Source organism: Hyperolius riggenbachi, chromosome 3 (genome assembly GCF_040937935.1).
Source record: "Hyperolius riggenbachi isolate aHypRig1 chromosome 3, aHypRig1.pri, whole genome shotgun sequence".
NCBI lineage: Eukaryota > Metazoa > Chordata > Amphibia > Anura > Hyperoliidae > Hyperolius > Hyperolius riggenbachi.
Genome location: NC_090648.1, coordinates 243,210,148 through 243,238,132, shown reverse-complemented (window position 1 = coordinate 243,238,132; position 27,985 = coordinate 243,210,148). Strand labels below are relative to the sequence as shown.

Here is a 27,985-nt window from a genome sequence, read left to right as displayed (position 1 = left end):
GTGTGAAAATGCGTGATTGCGCTTACAAATTCGCAATCGCGTGCAAACGTGAAAATGCTCATGGTTTATCATGTGATATACATTCTAGGGACAATTTTTGGGGTTAGCAGTACATTTTTGAAATGTGGGAGGAAACTTGAACATCCAGAAAATCCTACATAAACATGGGTAGAATCTTACAAGTTGAGAGATAAGATGTAGATCACCTTGAAAAACACGGAGACAAAGGGAACCCTAATGGTGTAGTATTGTTACTTAATTGGTGGTTACAAAGTTGTGAAGGGATATTCACAAAATTAGGTTGCTTTGTGGGCAACCAGGCAAACTGGCATGTGGAGAACATCTGTCTCTACTCAGATAATCCAGGCTCTCTCTGTGTCTTCTTGCACTTGTTAAAAAAAGAGAGAGAGAGAGGGAGAGAGCAATAGATTAACCAATCAGCACTACATACATTTTTAGCACAGTGGCATAATGGTTAGCTCTCTCACCTTGCAGCGCTGGGTTAGAATCCCAGCCAGGACACTATCTGCACAGATTTTGTATGTTCCTCCCGTGTCTGTTTGGGTTTCCTCTGGGCACTGCAGTTTCCTCCCACTTCCAAAAAACATACAGATAAGTTAATTTTCTTCCCCTAAAAAAGAATAAATGGCCCTAGACTACAATAGATACACTACATGACGCATACTTAGACATATGACTATAGTATGGATCAGATTGCAAGGTTCTCTGAGAAACAGTTAAGTGACAAGACAATATCCTCTATAGAGCACTGCGAATGATGTCGGCGCTATATAAATACTAAATAATAAAATTATTTAAAAAAAAAAACACTTTTGGGGAAACTATATTCCCATTCCAGCTGGTGAATCATAAACAGGTGCAACACTGACCATATTTGTTAAAAAAAATAGTTGGGTTACCAGCTCTGATGGCCAAGCTGGAACCCTAACTTGCCTAGTAGGGAATTGTACAATGCAAAGGGGGAAGAAGGTGCCTAAGGTTGGATAAAATTATTTAAGTCCAATATAAAGCTAAAAATAGGAGGTGGCTTACCTCAAGGATGACACAATCAGATTATGAGAAAAAACTTTATTAACACTGTGGCACTTTTTCAGGACTGGATGCCCGCTTTCTCAGGCAACTATGTCATGCCTATCATGGTCAAAAGCTAAGTTTTGAATTCTTCTCTTTCAAGGAGGCACTCAAAACTCGGACTTTGACTGCAATAGGAATGGAATATTGGCCTGAGGAAGCGGGCATCCAATCCCAGGAAACGCTCCATCATAGTGTTATTAAACTTCTTTCAGATAATTTGATTGTGCCATCCTTGATGTAAGCCACCTCCTATTTTTAGTTTTATATTGACCTTAAATCATTTTATCCACCACCCCCAGTGCCTCCTTCCTACTTTGGCGAGAGTCTACAAATCCCATGGAAACAATGTCTTGATTCGGGATGATGGGGATGAGGATCATGGTAATGAGAATGATGTTGATGAGAATGATGTTGGTAATGAGAATTATTATTATGATGATGATTTTTATGACAATGATGATGATTATAATGATGCTTTTATATAGCTTGTACAAATGACTTGTAAAGGACATACATATAATACAAACAGTTTAGAAGAACTTAAAAAAGCAAAACATATACTGTATTTTCAGTAAAAGTAGCCATATGTGGGTTGAGTGTAATGATCAATTTATCAGCTGGTCAACTGAACTTCAAATACATTGCAGCAGAAATTTGATCAAGAATCAAACATCTGCATGTGCTAGCATTGTGTCGCTCAGTTTTGCAATAATCAATACCCCATGCACTTTTAAATGATTAACTATTCAAAATCAACTGATTGATTTTTTTATGCTGAAGTCAATAATACACAAAGTATTCAAATCAGAATACGAAATTGATTCATGTTCTGGAACCTTCAGCTAGCACAACTTCTATAGGGTATTGTTTGTGTATTGCAGTACACGCATCATGTTTTATTTTGTTTTGTTTTTGATTACACTGCAGCACAAAGACATGAATGATCTTGAATGGCTTTATTCCTTTTGCAGAACGCCTTGAGCTGGGGGATGCACTAAACTACAGGAATCTGCACAAGTGTGAACGGGTCCTTATAGTTAAAAATAAGCCAACATACTCTTATCAGACTTTACACCTATTAAAGTCGGTTAATTGAAACATTACAACCCTTGCAAGCCACTTCATGTTTAAAAGAGCAACTTTCTTATGAAGCGTAACATAAATCAACAATAATGTACAAGTCATATCAAGTACATGTACCTCATTTGAACTCCAAAGAAAGAAAAACAAATTCTAGCACCTTACTTATGTAGGATTGACGGTATCATACAGGGATCTGTGTTTCCAACACTAATAATGCAATTGCTGTCAAATTATTACACTCATCAACTTAAGTGTTGACTAATGAACATGAAAGAAATTAAGGCTCATGTAATAAAAAACTAATTGAGATTAAAAAATGAAACTTGGGTTCCCACAGAATATAATTTACATTGATGAACAATCTTAAAGTGACCATTAGATAAGCACAAATGTTTACAGTACAAAGTTCTGTATGTTGATGACATAGCAAACCTAAACAATCCCGAGCAAGAAGCTTTATTCTATGACCTTAAATGTAAGGTAAGCAACAATGATTAGACAAAAGATAAATTGGAGTGTCCATACCATTATGAATATTTACAGCATGGAAAGCCAAATAAAGACAGCAGTAAGATTCCTATAAATGCAATTTTAAAAGTTGTAGTTTGTCAACAGATATGATTCTAGTTCACTGTGATTGTCTTAAAGCACCAAATATAGAGGGAGATATGTAAACGTAGCAAAGTGGAAGTCAGTGGGCATGATTTAATGACAACAGTCGCCAGTTTAAAGGGCTAGTGACTTTTTAACTCATTCAAAAGAATTTCTGAGATTCAATTACAACAGTACTGAGAGGTAAATACTAGCTTGCCCAATGAAAAGAACATGATTAAATGTCTCTTTATCATTCTGATATTGTACTCATGTGATTTAATTAGTGAGTTTTGATGTGTGATGTATTGCTTCATGCAAAAATCAAGAGCAGAGAAGCACTCTATCCAAATGGACATTGCCCCCCCCCCCCCTACTCTTTCTAAGCCTCATTTAGCACATTGTCTCCCATGCAGGCTGCTACTGCCAGAACAATTGAGCTGGCCAACATGGAGCTTCACTGCCTGAATAATACCAATCTAAATGGTCCACGGCATGTGATGAGACTCTGCACTAGAGATGGCCCGAATGGTTCGCTGGTGAACGGTTCCCAGCAAACTTCCGGGGTTTGCGATCGCGGAGAACTGCAAACTTTACCGGAAGTTCGCTTCACCTCCATAGTGCATCATGAGGGTCAACTTTGACCCTCTACATCACAGTCAGCAGGCACATTGTAGTCAATCAGGCTACATTACCTCCTGGAGGCCCCCCCCCCCCCTTTATAAAAGGCAGGTAGCGTCAGGCTTTTCAGTTACTCGTGTGCCTGCAGTAATTAGAGAAGGGAAAGCTGCTGCAGACTCTCATAGAGAAAGATTAGTTAGGCTCTTGTAGGCTTGTTAGCTTGCTCCTTGCTGATTCTTATTGCTAAAAAAGCACCCCTCAACAGCTCTTTTGAGAGCTAATCTTGTTCTTGTGATCTGTGTGTGTGTGTGTGTGTGTGTGTGTGTGTGTGTGTGTGTGTGTGTCACTGACACTTGTGTTGCATAGACAGCCTTGGTAATTCCTACTGTGTGTGCCACTGCCAGGCCCAGCACATTCATTGACTACCTATGTGTGTGACAGGTGCACATTGTAATAACCATCACTGCATATACCTACCTACCTGTTGTTCACAGTGCACCCACCCACCTACGTAAGCGCACGCAGTGTCACTGTGCCTGTCCAGTACCTGTCTGTGTGTGACAGGTGCACATTGTAATACCCACTGCATATACCTACCTGTTTTTCACTGTGCACCCACCCACCTACGTGAGCACACGCAGTGTGATATACCACTCCGTGCATATTTGTTAACTGCACCTGTGTGACTGCACATTGTATTAGTCAAGTCAGTGCATACCTTTCACTTCATCCCCCCGATATGGACAAAACTGACAAAACAGGTAGAGGCTGAGGTAGAAGCAAACTCAAAGGAAGGCCACCCGGCAGGTCTGTGTGAGGTCGTGTTGATGTGATTTCGTGCGGCCCTGGACCAAAGTACAGTGCTCAGAAGAAGGCACGTCCCATCAACTCCCAAGATTGTCAGGACATGGTTGACTATTTAACACAGAACACCTCATCTTCCGCAGCCACCAGTGCTACTACAAACACCACAGCCACTGCATTTGACACTTCGCAGGAGTTATTTGGTGGGGAATTAACTGATTCACAGCCATTATTGTTACAACCAGATGAAGGCGCTAAGCAAGTTACACCGCCTCATATGTCTGAGTTAGGTGGCGACACTATGGACGTAATGTGTGAGGATGAGGATGACGAAGTACCTGCTGTTGGTGCAGTTTTGGAGGTGTCTGAGGCAAGTGAAGCTGGGCAGGATGATTATGATGATGATGATGATACGGACAGTGGTATAACTACAAATAACTGGGCCCCCCTGGATGGGGCCCCCTCCCACCAAGGGGGCTGGGTGCTGTACACAAGAGCCTGATGCACACTGAATAGGGACTATCTAAAAATCTTTGTCTGCAGAAGTTCTATTCGCCCCCATAATGCTCCATTGAGCAGAACTTTGACCCTCTACATCACAGTCAGCAGGCACATTGTTGCCAATCAAACTACACTTACTCCTGGAGCCCCCCCCCCCTTATAAAAGGCAAGGTTCTCCTGTCGTTTTACTCACTGCTTACAGTAATTAGTTAAGGGACAGCTGCTGACAGACTCTGCTAGGGAGAGTTTAGTTAGGCTCTTGTAGGCTTGTTCCTAGCTGATTGTTATTCCTTATATAACTCCCTTCTTCACCCCTCACTCCCTCCTCCCGGAGGGAGGAGGGTCTTGTCTTCCAGGGAATTGTAGTATGTCAAAAGCCCATTTACATACCTTGGCCGGGAATTGAACCCAGGTCTGAGTGCGTGGTAGGTAGCTCATTTCACCACTATACCACCACCAACACTACATGCTGAAGCCAGCCTAGCATGTACCATTATGATATATCCAAGAGAAAAATGAGCTTGTTTAAAGATTTGTAGTATGCCAAAAGCCAGCTTACACACCTTGGCCAGGAATTGTGCTGAATCTAGTCATTCAAAGATTTTTGTCAAAGTACCCAAGCTTAGAGGACGTCCTGAAGCAGGCCAGGCAGTTGTGTGGGCATTTCAGGTGGTCTTACATGGCCGCTTCGCTTTGCGGACATTCAGCGGAGAAACAACTTGCCGGTGAGATGCTTGATATGTGATAGCCCGACACGCTAGAATTTGACCCTGGTCATGTTCTTTCGTCTGCTAGAACAGGAGAAAGCCGTCACCCAGTACCTGTACAATTACAGTAAAAGTACACAGTCTGGGGAGATGGGGATGTTCTGGCCCAACAACTGGACACTGATGCGAAATGCATGCAGGCTCATGCGGCCGTTTGAGGAGGTGACCAAGCTGGTGAGTCGCAGTGTAGGCACCATCAGCGACTTGATCCTGTACGCTTACTTCCTGTAGCGTGCCGTGCGTAGAGTGGTGGATCAAGCTGTGGAGGAGCGTGAACAGGAACAGTTACGGGAGGAACAGTTGTGGGAGCAATTTTCATCAGAACCAGATGTTTCCTCAACACCTATAGCAGCACAGAGGGGGGAGGAGGAGGAAGTGTCATGTGGGGAAGTGGAGTCAGACTCGGATGATGAGGAAGGTGTTTCTTTGGAGGAGGAGGAGGCGGTAGCTGAAGAACAACCACAGCAGGCGTCACAGGGGGCTTGTGCTGCTCGACCTTCCTGTGGTATTGTTCATGGCTGAGGGGAGGAGGAGGACTTACCTGACATCACTGAGGAAGAGCAAGAGGAGATGGATAGTACGTCTGCATCCATATTTGTGCAGATGGCATCTTTCATGCTGTCCAGCCTGTTGAGGGACTCCCGTATAAAAAAACTCAAGGGGAATGAGCTGTACTGGGTGGCCACGCTACTAGACCCTCGGTATAGGCACAAAGTGGCGGACATGTTACCAACTCACCAGAAGGCAGAAAGAATGCAGCACATGCAGAACAAGCTGGCAACTGTGCTTTACAATGCGTTTAAGGGTGATTCCACAGCACAAAGCAATAAAGGTACACAGCAAGTAATCCTTCTCCCATGTCTACATAGGCAAGGACAAGACGCTCCAGCGATCTCATGGTGATGTCGGACATGCGGACATTCTTTAGTCCAAAGCCTCGCCTTAGCCTTTCCGGATCCACCCTCCACCAACGCCTGGACTGGCAGGTAGCTGACTACCTGGCCTTAAGAATGGATGTAGACACTGTGAGCAGCGATGAACCCTGGGACTACTGGGTGCACAGGCTTGACCTGTGGCCAGAGCTGTCCCAATTTGCCATCCAAGTTCTTTCTTGCCCTGCCTCAAGCGTCCTGTCAGAAAGAACTTTCAGCACAGCTGGAGGCATTGTCACTGAGAAGAGAAGTCACAAAAGTGTTCAGTACCTCACCTTTATCAAAATGAATGAGGCATGGATCCTGGAGGGCTACTGCCCGCCCGAAGACTAAGTCAGTCCCCACACACAGCATCTCTGCCTGCTCACCGTGTGACTGCCTGTCCCAAGACTAAGTCACTCCCCACACAGCACCTCTGCCCGCAGGCCACTTGACTGCCTTCTCCACCAACACCAACAGGGTCCGGGACTCCAGGTGGATTCCTGAATTTTTAAGGCCGCTGCTTTTTAAGGCAGCGGCTATAATAATTTTTCTGGTGCGTGTACATGCCTCTCTATTTTTTCTGGCTGCACTGCAGCTGCAACAACAAAACAAAAGGCACGTACATGTGCAAATTCCTCTTCATGATCATTGCCTTGCCGCGGTGAAGGGGCTTGCGTATCACAATGAAGCAATGACCGACGGCTATATGAGTGTCTCAGGGGGGGCACACCCAAGATAATAGGGTCGATGCCAAATATGATCAGCTGGACAGTCACTGTTGTTCTATCATTGAGCTACCACAACCCGGCAACCATATGGGCTTGAAAACCACCTCTGCCTGCACTCTGGCCATGGTGCGCACTAGTCCAGCACGGCCATTACTACACAATCAGCGGTTTGGGGTGTGTTACACAGTGAGTTTGGTGTGTCAGTGTGAAGCAGTACACTAATTACACTCCCTGATTGATGTATACACATGCAAGATGTTTTAAAGCAATTTAGGCCTGAAATTTAGCATGCAATGTGATTTCCCTTAAAACGCTGCTTTGCGTCAAATCCAGATTTTTTTCCCTGGGACTTTTGGCGTGTATCCCACTCCGCCATGCCAGGTGTTAAACCCCTTGAAACATCTTTTCCATCACTTTTGTGGCCAGCATAAATGTTTCTAGTTTTCAAAGTTCGCCTCACCATTGAAGTCTATTGCGGTTTGTGAAAGTTTGTGCAAATCTTACTTTTGGCGAAGGTTCGCGAACCTAAAATCGGAGGTTCGGGTCATCTCTACTCTGCATGAGGGAAGCAGAAATGTATCTCTCTTGGGACATTATTCAATTCCCTTTTCCTCCTGAGTTTTCTCCTAGGAGATAATTCTTTCATCTCCTCTTTAAAATAACTATAGTAGAACCTTTTGCTTTTCTATGAAGAACTCTAGTTTGCTGTATTTACATATCTATTGGTAATAGTAAAAAGACCAAAAAGTAGGTGAAAAAGTACTCTCAAAGTTATGTTGAGCATGTTCTTGCTTGCTGGTGGTTTAAAAGGCATTTATTTATAAAATATGATAATATCACCTAGGAGAAAAATTCAAGGGAAAAAGTTATTTGCATATGAGCCTTGGTGTAATCCACATCAATTTGCCATGTTTAGTCAGTTAATCTATTTTCTTTCTATAACACCTTATCCCACTGTTACCTTTGAAGTATCTGTGAATTTTGTATTCTCAACCACTAAGTGGATGGTACAACTGCAGACTTTTAATGTGTTACATGCATGGCAATTAGAACAATAACAATGACGTTTTTAAAAGTGGACTGGTCTCTCACTTTATTTTCAGGTATTTGCCTGTCCTAGGTGACTAGGTACAGGGAATAAGGTGCATCAGTAAAGAGGTACAAATGGAATTTTTTTGATGGGCAAACTTAACAGGCAGTCGTAGTCTTATCCTTTTTTATCTAGGGGGTCATCACTAGAAGCACCCAGATCTACTATGGGTGAATATCCATTATCAACAGAGAAAGGCCTGGGCATCTTTGATCATCATAACATATATCTGCATAACATTAGACCTTTCTCAAGTCATGCATCATACAAATACCTATTAACAGCCACGTTTATGCACAGGAAATGAAGGAATTTGAGTGTTACCCTGGTTAAAGCTTATCTAGAAAAACCTAAAAAAATATGATCAGCCCGTACTCCGGATTGTAATGGCACCTTTCTGCATGTGGGGTGTCAAAGCTGCAATGGAGAGATGTCCCGGAGGAATTTAAATGAAAATGATGCTAGAGACATCTGACAAGTGTGGGATTTGTTATCACTTGTATCACCGCCTGTTGGAGGTGGTTCATTCCTCCAATGCCTATTCACTTCAATCCCTTAGAGTTTGTGTGTTGTGGCGTGGTGTTCATTTGGTCACAAATTGTGCTATAAACATGCAGGTTGGGCATGTTCAATCTCGCCAATGTCCATTTTGGAATATGTTTTCATACAAATATTTTGAACAGGAATTGGAACCTGAGACCTATTTAAATGTTAGAGAGCCATCAACTATATAATTAAAACAAATATATATATGTAGAATATACCGTAATTAGTCCAGGAAATCAGTCTCAAATCAATCAAATAGCAGTGATGCTTTTTTCCTTGTGTGATATGCAATTTGTATGTAATATTAGTCAATGGAAATGCAGTAAAAATTCAATTTTTTTTAACGTAAAATTGCATCCAAAAGTTAATTAAACACATTCTCATATAAATTAACTTCAATGATATGCATATTAAAAAGTCACAGAGCAAAAAAATCAAAAGACAAGATTGAAATCTTGCAAAACGCAGATTAGGGCATACAAAAATGTGTGGGGATAAGTATAAATGTTACCTAAACCAGTAATTGTCAGTTTCATTCCTCTAAGGTGCTGAAACTGCTTCCTGATTGGTTGCCATAGCTGATCACTGTCTTACAATGCTTTATTTAAATATTGCCAAGCCCACCTCAGTTTACAGCCTTGCAACATATCACAATACAAATGTAAAATCTGACCTTTACAGCTTGTAGGGAGTACTCCCAATTTCACATTGTTTTTGTAAGTTGCCTATTTCTAAAAACACACATTTGGCAAAACTGTTTACACATATAACCTGAAGCCCTACATAAATTACATTTCAAACCACAAATATACGCTTTTATAAAGCAATTATAATGGTTTTACTCATTAAGCTTTAATTACATGCAGATGTTTCAAAATATGCCATCATACAAGTTTAAGCAAGACGAGTTCAATTAAGTAGTTTATTGTTAAATATAAAACTAAATGTACTTTATTAAATAGCTCATATTAAAGGTCCAGATGTCAGAAGCCATTAATCTGTATATTACTCCTTTCATACATAAGGCTGTTTAATGAACATTTAATTTAGAATTTTATTGCTGTATGCACAAGTATAATATGCATTTAAAGAATAGATTCACAAATTAAATGACTATATCCTTTTTCATGAATCATGTATCTGATAGCTTTGTTGTATAACAATAATAATAAAAATATAACAACAATACATATTATTATTGTTCAGAAGAGAATGGTCAACTCTAACATTTAAAATCAATACTTTTTATTTTGTTCTGCTCCACCTAGGAATGTAGATTGTTTCTTTATTTTAAACATTGACTGGCTGAGAATGCAATTTTAGAAAACAGGTACTTTCTTTGCTTCTAACGTAAAACACTGATTATTAAGTGGACCCTATGACAATACTTACTGCAGACTTATTAGTATATTATTCAATATGTCTTGTTCTCTTGGTTTATGAAACTGAACAGGTTTGGTACATTTAATGCGTTGGTATGCGTTAGTATGCGTTTTTATTTTTTTCTCCATAGCAGTGCATTGTGAAAAAACTTTCAGTTAAAACGCGTATAGTGGGACCTGTGTCATAGGAAAACATGGACATTAATTTGAAAATCAGTTGTCTTTATAACTGAGAGCAACTGATTAAGCGTAAAATAATCCTCATACAAAAATACTGCTGCTTTTAAAACATACCTCAGTGATCTAAAGGCACCTCAAGTTCCTCCAGGGTCCTTATTGCATCCGGTCTTGCCATTGTATGTCTCGTTAAAGAGGAACTGTCGCGAAAATCTTACAATTTAAAGAGACACTGAAGCGAAAAAAAAATATGATATAGTGAATTGGTTGTGTACTATGAATAATTACTAGAAGATTAGCAGCAAAGAAAATATTCTCATACTTTTATTTTCAGGTATATAGTGTTTTTTTCTAACATTGCATCATTCTATAATATGTGCAGATTACACAACACTCAGCATTCAAAGTGAGTCTTTCAGAGCAGTCTGTGAAGTAATGACCTCTCCTCTAGCAGAGGAAAAGTAAATAGTCCAGGAACAGTTGAGATAATAAAAGTCAGATAACAGCCCTCTCCACGAATTACTTAGTCGGAGAGCTTAATGGCTTGTTTGCATAGAGATAACAACTAGAGTTTCTCAACTCTTCCTGTACTGGAAACAATTACACTGATGTATCTGATCTTAATGTTTTATTTCTTAGCCGTGCTACACATACAAATCATAATATCATCATTTTTTTTTCGCTTCAGTGTCTCTTTAAAACACATACAAATAAGAAGTACCGGTACATTTCTCCCAGAGTAAAGTGAGCCATAAATTACTTTTCTCCTACGTTGCTGTCATTTACAGTAGGTAGTAGAAATCTGACATTACCGGTTTTGGCCTAGTCCATCTCTCCATAGGGGATTCTCAGCATGACTTGTATTCTTTATAAAGACACTACCTGAAAAAGATTTATATAAAGATGCTGGCCAGCCTCCCTGCTCACTGTACACATTTTTGGCAGTTGGATGGAGCAACTGCCATTCACTAAGTGCTTTTAAAAATAAAGAAAACCCTGAGAACCCCCCTATGAGAAGATGGGCTAGTCCAAAATCTGTTGGTAATGTCAGATTTCTACTACTTACTGTAAGTTACAGCAACATAGGAGAAAAGTAATTTATGGGTCATTTTACTCTGGGAGAAATGCACTTTTTATTTGTATGTGTTTAAAATTTTAAGATTTTTTGCGACAGTTCCTCTTTAAGAACATCAGTAGCATCTCCGTGGTGCATTGCATGTGCGGTCCATCTGTGCAGCTTCTCTGTATTTACACCTGCACAGCTGTGTATAGCAACTGTGGATGCAAGTGATGCTTTCAGTCCCTGCTGCTGTGCACAGCCATGCTAAAGCACAATACAGGGAGGCATGCAAGGTGGACTGCACATGAGCCAGGCTCCAACTGTTTCCAGTCACAGCTGCAAGGATTTAATCTCAATTCTCTTGTGTAATTTATGCAATCAATGTGTCAGCAACAGAAAAATCTGCTATTTTGGATTTGCAATGGTATTTTTAGAGGTGTTTCAGTACAGCTCTCCCGAACAAGCCTTGTCACACTCAATCCCTTTTCTGATGCCTTGCCCTATCCTCCTAATTGACAACTTATGCTCACCTTCTAATTCTATCATCCACTTTTGTTTCAGCATTCAGAGTCCTTAACTGAGGGTCCCAAGGCCATAGCCTGGTTTCAGTATGAAGCAGGCCCCCTTGGATACAAACCAATCACTGCATGCTGATAAGTTTAGAGTCTTTAGACACACAATCCCAATCTGTTTTAACCACCCTGGCGTTCTATTAAGATCGCCAGGGCGGCTGCGGGAGGGTTTTTTTTAAATAAAAAAAAAACTATTTCATGCAGCCAACTAAAAGTTGGCTGCATGAAAGCCCACTAGAGGGTGCTCCGGAGGCGTTCTTCCGATCGCCTCCGGCAAGCAGAAGTAACAAGGAAGGCTGCAATGAGCAGCCTTCCTTGTTTGGCTTTCCTCGTCACCATGGCGACGAGCGGAGTGACGTCATGGACGTCAGCCGACGTCCTGACGTCAGCCGCCTCCGATCCAGCCCTTAGCGCTGGCCGGAACTATTTGTTCCGGTTGCGCAGGGCTCGGGCGGCTGGGGGGACCCTCTTTCAGAGCGGCGGCGATCAGGCAGCACACGCGGCTGGCAAAGTGCCGGCTGCGTGTGCTGCTTTTTATTTGAACAAAATCGGCCCAGCAGGGCCTGAGCGGCACCCTCTGGCGGTAATGGACGAGCTGAGCTCGTCCATACCGCTAAGGTGGTTAAGTAATGTATGCCAAATTAACCTGTTTCCAGAAAAAGGAGCAGAAAAAGATACCAACTTAGGTTGTTACAACATTGACCTCGTTCTTATGCTGGGAATACACAATGGGCTCTACTCACAATACTCCTTATAAAGGTCTAATTTATCACCTAATTGATAAAAATAACCTTTCAGCACATTTACAAGCAAAATAATCACTCAAAGTAAGTTGTTCCTGATTAACTTCATTTCAATATGACTTTTCTTACCTTAATTATTTGATATTTTTGCTCTTTGGGAGTTTAAAAATGTAACATAGATAAGGTGAAAACAGAGGAAAACAGGTGAAAAAGATTTGTGAATCAGGCCCAATGAGTTTTTTTCATCAAATTTACTGGCCGATCAATTTCCATTCACTTCCCTGAGAAAATTGAACAGAAAAACGATCGAAATCAGATCGGACCTGTCGGAAATTATCTATCGAGCCATCTATGTGCCAAAATAACTCATTTTGGATTCCCAGCATTACATTTCTTCTGAACAGTTTGCACAATATTATCACAGTAGCAAACGAAAAGACCAGATGCAACACATTGTTGTCTGGGACAATGTATCTCTGTATCTGCTAAAAGCCCATACACACATCTGAATTAAGTTGGCTGAGGCAGTCGATAACAACCACCTCAGCCAATAATCAGATGAGTATACGGCAGCCCCTAACCTGCGACCAATCTCCCTGGCAGATCTATTCAACCCCAGTGATACCAATCCTCATCAATCCCATTGTTTGCGCCACCCCCCCCCCCCCCCTCATGATGTCAAGCACTCACCACTTGTCGTCCCTCCATCCCCCCCCTCCCCACATAGCAACACAGTGTGTCATCAGATACACAGCTGAAGTGTGTGCAGCCTGGCCCAGTGATGTCATCCGAAGAGATCAGGTCTGGATCCCCTATACTCTACATCAGTTGGTAGTGTGTATGCAGCTTTAGATTCAAAGCTAGTTTCATCAATAACCACAAATTTTCTATCAAATACTTACCTGTGTATGCCACCTACCTAAACCCTATTGAGGAGTTCTTCTGAGTATAGCTGTGGAGGGAATATGATCTCTGGTGCATGTCCAGATGCTCCTCATTCAAGCTATAGAGGAAACTTGTAACAAGAGATGGCCCAAACGGTTCACCCGGCGGGTAGTTCGCATGAATTTCCACTGTTCGTGTCCGCGGTGAATAGCGAACTTTATGCGCGTTCGCCCCACCTCCTATACTTGTCATTGGGCTAAATTTTGACCCTCTACATCACAGTCAGCAGACACATGGCAGCCAATCAGGGTGCACTCCCTCCTGGACCCCCACCCTCCCCCCTTATAAAAGGCAGCAGCGTCGGCCATGTGCTCACTCTGTCTGCTGCCTGCTTAGTGAGAGAAGGGAGAGACATTGCTGGAGACATAGGGAAAGTGTTAGTTAGGCTCTTGTTAGCTTGCTCCTCGATGAAATTTGTTGCTTAAAGAAGCCAAAACAGCTCTTTTGGGGGCTAATTTTCTTCTGATTTTTTTTTTGTTTGTATGTGACACTGACACTGCATAGATACAGCCCTGTCGCAGCTGAGCCCTTGCTTGCTGACACACTGTATTAGATCAGTGCATTTCTTCCCACTCTATTTGTGTGATTTATCTTACTAAAGCGAAGTTCTCTTTGTGGTTGACACTGCATAGATACAGCTCACAGACAGTTGCTGCCTGCTTGGTATTTGCAGTCCCACTGTCTGAAAGCACACTATATTAGACAAGTGGCACAGTGCATATCTGCCCACTACATCTTTGTGACTGCACACAGTATTAGAGCAGTGCATATCTTTCCACTGCGTCTGTGTGACTGCACACTGTATTAGATTAGTGCATATCTATCCATTGCATCTGTGTGACTGCACACTGTATTAGAGCAATGCATATCTTTTCACTGCATCTGTGTGACTGCACACTGTATTAGAGCAGTGCATATATTTCCACTTCATCTGTGTGACTGCATACTGTATTAGACTAGTGCATATCTTTCCAGTGCATCTGTGTGACTGCACACTGTATTAGACCAGTGCATATCTGTTCACTGCATCTGTGTGACTACACACTGAATAGACCAGTGCATATCTTTCCACTGCATCTAAGTGGCTGCACACTGCACTGTAATGAAGCAATGACCTACATGAGTGTGTTAGGGGGCACACCCAACATAATAAAGTTGTTGCTTCATTGTGGATAGACCAAATTCTATCATCTGGACAGTCACTGTTGTTCTGTCATTGATCTACCTCAGCCCAAACATATGGGCTTGAAAACTGCCATCGCCTGCACTTTCGCCAACGTGCACACCAGCACAGCCATCACTACACAATCAGCTGTTTGCGGTGCGTTAAACAGTGAGTTTGGTCAGTGTGAAGCAATACACTACTTACACTACCTGATCCATGTATACACACACAAGATGTTTTCAAGCAGTTTATGCCTCCAATTTAGGAATGTAATGTGATTTCTGCCCTTTAGGGATTATAACCCTGCTTTGTGTCAAGTCCGTAATTTTCCCAAGGACTTATTGCATGTATCTTACTCCGCCATGCACCCCTCCAGGTGTTAGACCCCTTGGAACATCTTTTCCATAACTTTTTGTGGATAGAAAAGTGTTTGTAGTTTTTAAAGTTCACCTGACCATTGAAGTAAATTGCAGTTTGCCGGTTCGCGAACTTTTGTGGAAGTTTGCGTCCGCGGTCCTCGAATCCAAAATCTGAGGTTCGAGCCATCTCTACTTGTCTTTCAGCGTTTCAATGCAAAGTCAACACTTTGCATTGACCAAGGTAAAATGAAAGTCCAAAGACGACGCACCCAGGAACATTTTATCGTCGGGAATCTGCGTTTTCCCATTGGGTTAATTAATTACTACCGCCGCTACTCAGCATCGCACTGCAACATCCTGACGACACACCGCAGCCTATTCAATGCGTGCAGGAAACGGCTCCTGCACGCGTTGTCTAATGTGAAAGAGGCCTAACCAAATTGATGCAGCATCTATGATACTAAGTTCATCCGTCACTTCAGAAGATTCTTATTGCATTGCCTTGGAAATTTTAACATAGCCTGTGATGTTGATGAAGCACTTTGGCCAGATCCAGCAAGGCAGAGAAATTATGCTTAGTGTACTCTCTCTCTCTCATTTTGTTATTTTCCTGAACTGCACACCTTGCGATACTACTGTCAGAACAATAGTAAATACTGTATGACAACTAGTGATGGCTGAACATCGCACTTTTTTTTGCAAATTCTACTGCAAAAATTTGTGAACCAGAAATTTTCAGCGATCCTTACTGACTTTAATAGCAGGCCAACTAAAAACCTTTAGGGCATCTCTGCAGCAAGAATTTCTTTAAAAAATGTGTGCAAAGTGTACAAAAACCCAGACAGTGGCATGACAGAGGGTGCTTAAGGGTAAATGTTCCTCTAAAAATACATATTTTACGTACAGGCTTTTTTTTCATAAGTAAATGCCAAGAATCCCATTAAGTATTAAGATTTTTCAAGTTAAAGACTTTAGAATGGCTGCCTAAAATTGTTATGCGCAGCCAGTGTCTGAGATGCCTGAATAATGTAGCATTTATCTGCCTAAACATTTTAAAGTGCAGACACAGTATTAGCCTGAATAAACTGGCAATTTCCTACCAAACAACTATTTGAATTTCAGTCTTTGTATGAGACAGAGGCCTAAAACATTTGTCTATTACCTGACTAAAACTTTTTTGGGGCAGCCACGCTGGGGACCTGAAAAATGTGTCAATTACCTGCCGAATAAATATTTGAATTTCAGCCTCTGTATTATTATTATTATTATTGATTTAAAAACCACCAACATATTCCGTGGTGCTGTATAAATGTGTGAGACAGAGGCCTGAAACATTTGTCAATTACCTACCAAATAAATACTTTAATTTCAGCCTCTGTATGAGACAAATGGCTGAAAATTTACCTGCCTAAAACCTTTTTTTTTTTTTTTTTTTTTTTGCAGCCACAGTGAAGGCCTGAAAAAATTGTCAATTTACCTGCCAAATTAATATTTCAATGTCAGCCTCTGTATGAGACAGAGTTTGAAAAATGTGTCAACTACCTGCCTAAAACATTTTTTGGCCAGTATTGGAGAGCATGAATACCATATGTTAGCCTTTGAACATGTTCGCCCATCCCTAATGACAACTAGGAAACTTTTTCTTATAGATGTTTTGTTGATATGTTTAGCATTGACTGACTGAAATTTCTCAGTGTAAATTCTTGAAGTGTTTTTGGCTGAGCACAGGAGTTTCTAACTGATTCTGAGCCGAATCAAACCCAGAGCTGAATTTACCATAAGTCACTTAGTGAATGACAGTTGCTCATTTCACCTGGCAAAATAGTGTGTAAACAGCTGGGGTGGCCTGCATCTTTTTATATAGATCCTTTCCATGGAGTACTTTTGTAAAAAAAGAAATGAAATGCTGAGAATCCCCCATAAGGAGATGGACTATTCAAAAACCTGTCAGCTCCATCAGATTTCTACTAACTACTACAAGTAACAGCAACATAGAAGAGAAGTAATTTATAGCTCATCTTACTCTGGAAGAAAGATACTTCTTATCTGTATGTGTTTGCATGTATTTAAAATTTTACAATTTTTATGATTGTAGTTTTTTTTTTTTTTTTTTTTCTGCGTTTGCAAAAAACTGTGTTTGCAAATGCACATCTGCAGAAAGTCTAAATACAGTTTTCAGATATGAAATGACCTTGTCAGTTTAAACATAGAATATATATAACTCATACTACCCACATCGCCTGTATATTCAGGTGCAGTTCAGTTGAAGCAAGGTTGTCAGACTTTACAGTACCAGTATGTTGTAGCTCTTGTTCATTATTATGCATTTGCGAACTGACAGTAAAGCTTAAGTTATTTGTGCTGAAGATGGGATAAGAGAACACTCAGAACATCTAAACATTCAGGGAACATTTTTCACGGTGTCACTTTTTCCGAATAAGCATTTTTATTATTCAAGTAAACAGCTTTTGAAATGGAATGCTCACATTGCAGTATGTTATCTGATTTCTCTAAATGCGTGATTAGGCCAAGATTATGTTGTGATTCTTAGAACAATTACTGGTTAAAAAAATACTTCATAATGTTTGTTGAAGTTGTAACTGTTGCTGAAGAAAAAATGTCAAAGGAATTTCATTGTGTGTATTCATATAGTACAGACGTATTACACAGAATTTTACAAAGTGTATAGGACCATCCTTTTACTGATATGAGAGAATGCAAAAATTTACACACCAAAGCAATTTTTTGTATTAAGTTTACGTAGTCAAAAAACATAAATAATAAAATCTGAGCAAAGGCCATATCATGCATCTGTAATAAAAAGGGGGAAGGGGGACAGCAGTGTATGGACATTTATAGCAGTTATTTAAGAATGCAAGGTAAGTTTGTTAGAATAACTCATGTCTAAAAAGATTTCATATATACATATACATATATATACTGTTTCTGATGCTGAGGCCAGAAAGTGGGTATCCTGAGTGATTTACCACAGCTCTGTGAAAGATGTTGGCACTATTTAAATACTAAATCATAGTATTTGTATTTTTTTCACCACTATCTTAAAAAGATCATATGGCTAATAAAACAATAATTTTTCATTTGCTGATCCAGAACTAAGACTGCAGATTGCCCATGAAAATGTGATTTCTTTTTTCTGTCATGTTTCTAAAAAGAAATTCAGATTCCATGTCTGCATACTATTGATGATGAATATAATTTCTAATATTTTCGCTCCAGTGGTTTGAGAGTAGGGCAGGTAATAGTCTTTTATTACAAACTTCCTTCACCACTCAGACTAGCAATTAGTCCTCAGCCATGCTTCACAACCCCTGGTTGCCTGTGTATTGGCTTTGATCAGGACTTTGCTCACTGACACACATCTAATAACCAGGAGTGGCACAAACTTAGCCATCAAAACTGTGATTTATGCTGAACCTATATCCTATGCCAAATAGAGGTGTAATTACCTAGTTTTGTAAAACCTAGGCTGACTTCAGCTCTTGACCACTCTCTTTTTTTAATGCCTGCTGTCCTCTGATGTCATGCACTGTAGGCAATATACAGATTGGTACTAGAGATCAGGAGAGTAAATGATACATGAAGACATTAGACATAGGAGGCACATGGACTCTTGGGAGGCAGGCAATGTTCTTTTTTTAAAAGACTGTAAGAGGTCAGAAAGGTCATATTGAACAAACATTCCTGTAGAGATATTCATTAAGAACTTCCCATGCCTGAAGGAGGCTGGTGTAAAAGTCAGCCATACTGAAACATTTCATTAGATGTAAAAAGCAAACAGAGGAAAGGTTTCCCTTTGAAAACAAATCAGCTATAAACTCAAAGTGATCTGTAATGAAAAAAAAGGCTAATACGCATCCTACCACACTGTTATTTATAACAATACACTATATCAAGTCATTGTACTTTCAGCCAAATGTGATCAATATCACTAAAAGGAGAGCTGGGAAATTTTGATCTGGTTGAATTATATTATTTAATTGATTAATTACATATTTTTTTTTGTGAGGGATTGTTTTACAATTTACAGACAATTGCATGAAGATCATCACCAACACAGATCAGGACTCAAACCCTAAGGTGACAGTTCCGGGCCAGGTGCTGTACAGACATGTTGCTTGGCCACAGCCTTGCATTGCGTTTGGATGCAAAGGAGGGGGGAGGGATGATTGTATTGCAGACAATGGAGTGGTGTCCGGCAGGAGGGGAGAGGCAAGGAAAGGACCAGTGTGGGTGTTTGTTGGAGCATTGCTATCGCTAAAGAGCTAGCATACCAGATCGTTATATACTAAGAATATCAATCTGCAAAGTTGCACTCCCCAACACCAGAAGATATACTAAAAATTATTAAAATAATGACAACCAAAGAGTATACAAAATTCCCTAGATTAGTCCTTCTCCCTTTAATATAGCGTCCAAGGGTCATATTAGATTGTATGTGTAGGGGTCACCTGCTCATAAGATCACATAAATCTTTGTTCAATACAGTTCCAGGATAAGCCTCACTCAGGACCAGTGCACACCAAAAACCTCTAGCAGATCCGCAAAACACTAGAGGTTTTTGAAGCAGATTTCAGAGCGATTCTAGGCATGTTCCCTAAACATGCCTAGCATTTTCTGGAGCATTTTTGTGTAGCAGATGTCAAATATTGTTACAGTAAAGCTGTTACTGAACAACTTCTGTAACAAAAACCCCTGGAAAACCGCTCTGAACTAGCGCTTTTCAGAGCAGTTTTCTACTTTCCTATACGACCCGCTCTGGTGTGCACCAGCCCATTCACTTTCACTAGCCAAGCGGTTTTCCCCCTGCAAGCATTTTAAAAAACGCTGCAGAACCGCTCCGGTGTACACCAGCCCATAGATCCAGTTGTTTTCCATTCAATATCATTTTTATATCATGGTACACAAGGATCACCTTACAAAAAGATCAAAAATTGCATATAGAGTCTGAATCTGCCAGTAATGTCAATCACCAATGTGAACACTGCACCACACACAGGATGTGCCCACTTCAGGAAAAACACTATTGTAGGGGGATCCCATACTCCCCAAAGTTCATCAGCCCATCTTTGGTCAGGGCAGCAATTTCTTCCAATACCTCAAAACATAAAAGGACACATCTCCACAGCAAAAAACCAAAACATTTATGGTCTTGATGGTATGATCTTACCTAGTGCACCAAGCCAAAGAAGGGTTCATACGTGCAGCCACATAATCACAATGTTGTGGTCCAAATTAAGCTTTTTTGGGACTTTCTTATTTATGACACCTGGGATTTTCAGAGGATGTGAACACTGGCTGGTGAAGGTTATAAAAGTTAGATATTTAGTGGTCCATAAAGGTCTTAACATAATAATATACCTGCCTTCGTGTTACATGCATGTGTCATCTTTCAGGGATGACCAGAGCACATGCAGGGATAGAGAAATGGCAGATGACATACAGTTAATTGGCTTCCTTCTAAATTGGCCCTAGACTACCACATATACAGTACACACAGGGCCAGACTTACCCATAAGGCACTGTAGGCTACCTATGCTGGACCAGGGAAGTAAATTGAAGGTGAAATGTGCGCCAGCCAGCACACTTGTGGTGCGGTTCAGCGGGGGTCTGTAGGTTTGTGGAGGGCGCAGTCGAGGATGTCAGAACATCTGTGCCTGTAGGCTCCTGTGGTGTAAATCCAAGCCAGGGTACATTACATACTACATACATAGACATATGGCTATGGTAGGGATTAGATTGTGAGCCCCTTTGTGGGACAAGACAAGTGACAAGACAATATACTTTGTACAACGCTGCGGAAGATGTCGGCCCTTTATAAGTACTAAATAATAATAATGTTTCATGCAACACTGGAAATCATTGTAGTTTTACTTCCTCTCCATCCCTTCCATCCCATCCTTGGGCTGCACGGTGGTGTAGTGGTTAGCGATCTCGCCTTGCAACGCTGGGTCCCCGGTACGAATCCCAGCCAGATCTGGGTTACTCAGGTGGGATTTCCCACCCATACCTACTATTTCGACTTTTCAGCTCCTCGTCTTTGCACACTGGACACTGCATTTCTGTGGGAAAGTTTGTTTTCCCTTACTCTCGCTACCTTATTGCACCAGTCACTTTCTTGGCTAAATTCTAAGCCTCCTTTACCTTATAATTTCTTGGCTGCTATAGTATCACAGCTATATAACTCTATTTTTTTTAATTTGTACTACCTCATTGCACTAATCACTTTCTCAACACAAGTCTAAGCACTTTTCTCCAGCTCATATGCACAAACTAATCTCTTGCTGCTATCACAGAGCTTAATAATCAGACACATTAGGTGTTTAATAATATCTCTTATGATTACATTTAAGAATGCTATGTCTTATCGTTGAATATTGATACAATAGGTGTTCATATTCAGAGATATATTTTGTTATGTAACCTTATTAGGCCACACACACTGCCCACCAACGGTTACATATACTTTTTATTAGGACGTTTGGATATATACGTGGATGGTGTGTGGCCTAGATGGATTTATACTAAAAAACTGTATATAGAATTGCCACAAACATTGTCCATAAGCGGCTATGGTTGTCCTGATAATTTTTTCTGGACTGCAGTGATATTTACTTGGATAATGTGGCACATTAGACCTCTTCCAGCTTTGTATTTTATGCAGAAGTTGTGGCTTTTATAGTTGTATCACTTGTATGTTATTGTGACTTGGTGCCACAAACACTGTCCACTATCGCTTATTTGATTTCTGATACTGTATTCAGGACCGTTATGAGATATATACATGGACAGTGTGGCATCCACATTATCATGTGTACATACCACTTTTGAGGAGGTATGGTGGCCATGCCTTGTTTTTAGTTGTTTTTAACTTATTCCCTCAATAAAGACTATGTTTCTACTTTTTTGGGGCCATTTTTGTGATCTTTACAGATATTTATCTGATTATATATTATATGGGAGTCTATTTCTTTGCTTGAGGTATAGATTGTATCAGAGTTGTGTGGCTCACTTCCCCCATAAGGAGTTCTTGACACATTTTTGACAGTGGAACTCCTAATTATGCTCATTTTCTTCTTTTGCTACAAACAAGAAGTTTTAAATCAGGATGATACCATTTATTGGCTAACTAAAAATGAATAAAAATAAGCAAGCTTTCGGCCTTGCAGCCTTCGTCGGGCTTCTGCAAGGCCGAAAGCTTGCTTATTTTTATTCATTTTTAGTTAGTCAATAAATGGTATCATCTTGATTTAAAACTCCTTGCTTTTACTGATGGCTAACACGGTACAATACCCTACTGCTACTTTTTTTGCTACATAAGACTATGAGAGGGACTAGATTGTAAGCTCCTCAGAAGTGCTGCGTAAGATGTGGGCACTATATAAATACTGAATAATAATAAAATAACAATCCCTTTGCGTGCTACCTTTTCAGCAAGTTTCCAGCCACTCCTGTATTTGCCATGCTGTCTCTTAATTCCAGTCTAGGCTGGAATGTCATTAGTATGAATAAAGCAGAATTGCATTTCCTTTTGCCAACTACATCAGTGTTCAGCTACTACTACTCCTCCAAGTAGCTGGCTGACGTTTTCTGTTTCAAACAAATTAGCAAATTGCACATATTGTCTCATATGGAGCCGGATTAAGGACTTGTGATTGAAGTTTTGGAATGTAGATAGGTAAAAACCTGTCTAATAGGTGGCATTAGTCCCAAAAAAAGACAATCAGTCTTTTGTGACTTAATCAAAAAAGTTGTGTTCCACCCTAGTAGATGTTCCACAGTTGTGTAATGAATAAATTCTACCATCCATCTTAATAAATGACACGAATTTCAAATATGAGCGTGCAATAAATATTGCAAGTGATTTTAAACTGTTTATGTACATTATGCATGCATCATGTTTTGCTAATATTCATTCAGTAACAGAGATCTTATAAAGTAAAAGGCTGGAACCAAACTTCTGGCTCCCTGTGAAAGATCACGGAGATCAAATAATCACTTTGATCATGAGATAAAGTGGAAATTATAAAATCTTGGCCCTGTTTCTCATGTTATCTCCTGTAGATTATGCATCACCATTACATTGCAAGCTGAATGTGTAATAAAGAACATCCTGCTGTTATATATCCCGATGGAAACACATAAAAGGACAACGAAAGCCAGAAAAAAATTGTAGTTACAAAGCTGCCTCTGTTGGTGCTATCATGTATAAAAAATTCAATTTTTATTAAAATATTTGTTTACTTAAATAAAGAAATGTATCATGTGCTTCCGCATTTTTTTTTATGAAATTGATTCTGAACTTAGCATCTTGACTAAGATTTAGTATAAACAAAATTTGATCATTTTTACTTTGCAAAGCAACAGATCTCTGTGGAGCTTTTGTAAGTTCCTTTAGTGGTCCTGTTATGGTGGTAGCTGGTTTGACAAGTTTGACTAACTTTATGTGCTGCAATTGCCCCAAAGGCAGGCATGGCCTAACCCATAGCATGGCGTCTAGGTGGCTATAGGTTTTCACCAGTGCACCTTAAAAGGTATAATGAGGAAGACACCCTTAAAAAGGAAAGAACTACTTTGATGTATAGTAGCCACCAAGCCATGCATACGTTAAATTAGGGGCAAGAAAACAGCATGGGGTGAAGCCGAAATATCAAAATATGGTTATAACAATATAATTTATGTTTTTTTCATGAATATCTCCATTAGACTAATAAATGTTCTAAAACAACAATATTAAAAGGGCATGGGGTGAAGCTGAAATAAGTGTAAACAATAAAGACCATTGTATATTGCATGCCAAATGAACACGGAAAAATATTTACAGTGGTAATGATGATCGTAAAACACCGGTAAATATTACCGATATTATACTACAACTAAACCCCTACTCTCACACATAACCCTCCCCTCTCTGAGGCCTAACCCTAAGACCCTCTTCCTGATGCGTAATCCTAAAACGCACCTTTCTAACCCTTAAACCCCTTCCCCCGCCTTAAATAACAAGAAATGATACATTTCTAAAACAATACATTTAAAATGACAAAATAATGATTCTCAAAAAGGAATTTTGAAACCATAATTTTCAAACCGATAATTTTCAAAACCAAAATTTTCGATTGGACGAGCTTGGCACCTGCTATTTATTGGGTGCCCAAATTTCTGCTTTTGGCACCCAATAGTCATTATTTTGCATTAGTACCTATGAGGTGCCCAAATAGTCCATTTGCTGCAGGCACCCGAATTTCCTGCTATAATAAACTAATTTCCAGATACCATACTACACGAAATCTGATCTCTACCAACAATGTTATCCTGTCTTTCTTTCTGATAACCATTTCTCACTACGGCCTACAAGACTTTTGTTGTTCCTCTCCCCCTCCTCTGGAAACACTCTCCTGTGCCACTCAACCACATTTACCCTTTTTAGGCGCAAGCTGGAAACTCACCTCTTCAGGCAGGCATACTCTCTTTAAGTACTAAACTGGATGCTGGATAAACAGTCTCACAGGCCTGTCAGGCCTGGATAATTGCCAGTGCCTAGTCTCTGCTGGATTGCTCACACAGCATACTCTCTTTAACCCTTTAAACTATAACATTGATTGGCCAGGGCTCTCTTTCACTTTTGTGTGTAATGTGCATGCATACATATCTTCCATCATTATGTAAACATCTGTAATTGATTTGTTTACTGCATAAGCTGTAATCTTCATTTGTTTTGTACTAAATGCTTTGTATTGTAATGTAATTTACTTTATTCCAAAAGAATGGAAACACAATGGAATGTTTGTACTGTATATTAAAGGAGTATTTTAAAACATTTACTCCTTCATCTGATTTCATCTATCTCAATAATACTTCTTTATATTTGAATTTATTGCTGAAACAAAAACATAAGGGCTAGTGCTAATAAATTAATCTCAGTGAACAGCTGGCTGTATTGTTGCCCCTCAGCAGATGCTGCGTGCTCTAGACCATGATGAAATAGTGTCATGGAACATCAAAAAGAAGAAAAGCTGGTCTGGCACTGTAGCACCCACTGGCGCCCACAGACGTCTCCCTCATCTCAGCAGCAGCACGATAAGTACTTGTGAGATATATGTACCACGCTTTGTTGCATCACTGTTTCCACTACTGTACGCATGCTGACACTCATTAAAGCTACAGTGCCAGACCAGCTTTTCTTCTTTTTGATGTTCTAATAAATTAATCACTGCCTGCATGCCTTACTGGCCAGTGCATCTAATTTCAAAAGTGTAAGGTATCTGGGGCCTCCTACTGCCTTCTAGTGGATCATGTAAATTTGGGCATGGAGCATGCCGTTACATTTCAAGTGCTGCCAATGCCCATATGGGATTCAACAACTTCTCCACCCAAGTTGCAGCATCTGGATAATTTGGATGCTCCCAGTGTCTCTCTCTTGGATGTGTCAAGGCATGCTGGGAGATGTGGTCCTTGGATGCGAGTACAGAGCTGTATTCACATCCACAGCATTGCGGTGTGTGCAAGAGAGACACCACTGAGCACTTCGAAAACCTCCAGATGCTGTGATTCAGGTGGAGAGGAAGGTGAATTTTGTACAGGTTGGGAGCCAGAGAAGCAGCACCCTGTAGGCAAGTAATTATGCTCCCTCCAACCCCTGCCCCCTCGAATTGCACACACAATTATGACCCTCCCTTATGGAGAGAAATGTGCTTTAAGAAGACCCCATGGATGACCATGCACCATCTAGTGTTATTGGTTGGGAGGCAAAGTGGACCTCCACTGCAACCTCCAACGAGAAAAGGAGATAGAATTTTTTTTTTACCTAATGCGATGGCTAACTACTTTAGGCAGCATTACATTTGTAGTATTTTCTTGCACTCACTAAAGGATCAAACCCATTGGGCCTGATTCACAAAGCGGTGCTAACAGTTAGCACCCTGGTGAAAAGCCCTTTATCACGCCTAAACTCTGTTTAGGCATGATAAGTTTAGGTGTGATAAGTTTAGGTGTGATAAGTTTTTAGGCGTGATAAGTTTAAGCACCAACTGGGTTAGCACCGCAGTGCACAGCTGATCAAAAGTTTTGCGCTAGCAAAGTCTGGTGCACTTTGCATAGAGTTTAATGGCGCTGCTTTGCATGCGGGACTTTGCATGCGATCTAAACTTATCTAAACTTAGCATGCCTAAACTTATCATGCCTAAACTTATCATGCATAAACTGAGTTTAGGCATGATAAAAATGGTTATCACGCCTAAAGTCTCTAACTGGGTTAGCACCGCTTTGTGAATCGAGCCCATAGTCTTTAAGGGGAGTGCAACAGCTGAAAAGAGGGATGATGCCCTCTATGCAGTATTCAACAAGGAAAAGAGCTGGCACATCCAAAGTTAATCTTTATTGGTTCTATGTAAAAGAATATGGCCAATGTTTCGAAGCCACAAAGGACCCCTTTATCAAGACAATGTTTGCTCCGAGGCAAAGATCTGTCTGCTGCTGTGCAAAAGTTCCTGCAAAGGAAGTGGGAGTCTGGCTCCTCTAGACACTCGCAGAGAGCGATGTGTATTCGTCAGGTATAAGCAACAGCTTTTTATCCCAGATGAATACACATCACCCTCTGTGAGTGTCTAAAGGAGCCAGACTCCCACTTCCTTTGCAGGAACTTTTGCCCAGCAGCAGACAGATCATTGCCTTGATAAAGGGGTCCTCTGTGGCTCTGAAACATTGGCTGTACTATTTTACATGGAACCAATAAAGATTAATTCTGGATGTGCCAGCTCGTTTCCTTGTTGAAAATTTTAGGCAGCAGAGAAAGAAATTGTAGCAGCTCTGGAAGGCAACATAATGGTGGCTGACACTACCTCTCTCTTCACCTCACCTCTCTGAGATAGGCTGGCTTAGTGGCACACATAGAAGCAGAGTTCTTCTCAGGCCACATTATGAGGCACCTGCCACCCACACATGACATGGAAACAGGGGTTTAGCAATAGCAGCTACTATGGGGCCCTGGAGCATAAGGGGCCCAGGTGGAACTTACTGTGTTCACAATTCACTTTCTTGTGTTCCTCTACCCTCAAATTTTGTCTCAGTGCCCATGATTTATGCACATAGGGATGTACATTGCCCAATTAACTCATATCCATAGGGTATGGGCAGGTGGCATTGCTTAAGAGTGCCTACATCTGAGGGCCCCATGAAGGTTTTGCTATGGGGCCTATGATATCTAGCTATGCCACTGCATGGAAACAGAAAATTTGGGTACCCGCAAGCTGTGGAAGTTTGGACGCCACCATATGCCCTATAAATAGCGGCTATGCCGCACCTATGGGGGCACCCAAAAATGTGCATTTTTTGGCAGATCGGGGGAAGGAGGGTTGGGCATTTAAGGTTAGGTGTGCAGGAGCATGGTTAAGGTTAGGCGTGGGGGAGACTATTAAAGTTAGGTATGGAGGGGAAACGGTTATAAAGTTATATTTACCCGAGAAGCCTTGTCCCATGATGCCGTCCCGAAGTCCCTGCATCATCCGACTTCCGGTGCCTGGCCCCGCCTCCTCTCAGCACCGGAAATCAGGTGATGTCATTACAGTACCCTGGACCGGTGGATCGTACCATCGATTGACCAACCAGCAATACGCATTTACAACAACCTTATAATGTGGGTTGACTCCGGCTGGTAAGCCTTGATTTTATGTGTTTTTACAATAGTCGGCTAGCAGTGTGATTTAACTGATGGAATAAAAGCAATGCATATTCTACTGGTGTGCTAAACTACTTTGAACTTACTATTTACAACATGTGGCGGTTTGCTTTTCCACCCTGGTTATGCACTCTGATTACACGCAAGTAAT

At 40.7% G+C, this 27,985-nt stretch overlaps 1 long non-coding RNA gene across 1 annotated transcript in view; it reads right to left on the bottom strand.

Annotated features, from left to right (window-relative positions):
* Positions 1-321: 321 nt before the first annotated feature.
* LOC137561362 (uncharacterized) overlaps positions 322-27,985 on the bottom strand; it is a 140,636-nt gene continuing 112,972 nt past the window's right edge. Inside the window, exons 2-4 of the long non-coding RNA XR_011029981.1 lie at positions 10,417-10,531; positions 489-594; positions 322-388 (exon numbers count right to left, since the gene is read on the bottom strand). This is a non-coding gene — a long non-coding RNA (uncharacterized lncRNA). The remainder of the gene's footprint in view (positions 389-488; positions 595-10,416; positions 10,532-27,985) is intronic.